Source organism: Sinocyclocheilus anshuiensis, unplaced genomic scaffold (assembly GCF_001515605.1).
Source record: "Sinocyclocheilus anshuiensis isolate Anshui unplaced genomic scaffold, SAMN03320099.WGS_v1.1 scaffold923, whole genome shotgun sequence".
NCBI classification, from domain to species: Eukaryota; Metazoa; Chordata; class Actinopteri; order Cypriniformes; family Cyprinidae; genus Sinocyclocheilus; species Sinocyclocheilus anshuiensis.
Window position 1 is genome coordinate 692,261 of NW_015544138.1, and position 1,423 is coordinate 693,683.

The following is a 1,423-nucleotide window of genomic DNA, read 5'->3' on the forward strand; positions in this document are numbered from 1 at the left end:
TCTATCTATCTATCTATCTATCTATCATTCTATCATCTATCTATCTATCTATCTATCTATCTATCTATCTATCTATCTATCATTCTATCATCTATCTATCTATCTATCTATCTATCTATCTATCTATCTATCTATCATTCTATCATCTATCTATCTATCTATCTATCTATCATTCTTTCATCTATCTATCTATCTATCTATCTATCTATCTATCTATCTATCTATCTATCTATAACACAACCTCTTGTGTTTCATTTTTATGAAACAGTTTAGCGCATGAACTTTCTAAGACCTTTCACTTGGGGTCTCGAACACCCTGGTGTTTTGAGAAAATTGTTAAATACGATTCCAACATCTATGTGGAAAAAAAGCCATAAACTCATCCGCTTGATTCCCTCTGGTATCCTCCAGGAGAAAACGAACAGAAAAGTCTGGAAGAAAAGCCATTTGATTTTAATCAAAGGCCAGAGCGAGGGCAGAAATGCTCTTTCTATGGGATCGATGGCTTGCGACGTGCGCTGCGTGTCTCATTGCGAAAGCGTCCAGAAACAGGCAGCATCTGCTGGAAATGACCCATGCGGGACCGGCGCGTCACAAACAACGCTAATGTGAGACACGAAGCGAAAGCTGCAGAGAGTTCGCTCTCGTGTTTTCATTATAAGCGTGCGTTTACCAGCAGTGCATCATCCGTCTCCATCCAGAGCGACGGTGTTACAATGAAATTTAATTTTCTACCTAGTAGACTGTGTTTTATTAACGTCTACACCTACCCCAACCCTAAACCTACCTCTTACAATAATGCAAAAACAGTAATTATTGTTGTACAGTGTGACAAAACTTATGCTGTATTCATGTGCGCATGCCCAGTAGCCACAGCTGTCTCCCTTCTAGCCTTAAGCTGTTACCCAGGGGGTCAATAACAACAGAAGGGGAAATAAACGCCAGTGTGTGAGGGGACGGGAAACAGAGACGCCTGTGATCCACAGAAATGATTAACGCGCAGATGGAGAACGCATTTCCCTTTCGCTGTAGGAGGAATTGATGCTCGATTTACTCAACTAAACAAAGCACGGGTCCTAAATTAAGATAAACGAGAGCGCGTGGGAGAGATATATTCATATTTTAAAAAATGGAAGAAAAACAAGCACATAAAGGGAAGGATAACGGGGAGTAATGTGAACATACAGAGCAAAACTAGTGCAAGTGAAGAAGAACTTATGAGATATAATTCAGGTTGAGTTGGTTTAGTTGATGCTCGGCAACATCACAATCGAGAATATGACCTTTAATATATATATATATATATATATGTATGTTGCTCAACATATGTGTGTATATATATATATATATATATATATTAATTAAATTTTAAAATATATTCAAATAGAAAACAGTTATTTTAAATAGTACAAATATTTCACAA

At 37.5% G+C, this 1,423-nt stretch overlaps 1 protein-coding gene across 2 annotated transcripts in view; it reads right to left on the bottom strand.

The window, feature by feature from the left end:
* nell2a (neural EGFL like 2a) overlaps window positions 1–1,423 on the bottom strand; it is a 113,842-nt gene that overhangs the window by 24,068 nt on the left and 88,351 nt on the right. The window lies entirely within an intron of this gene.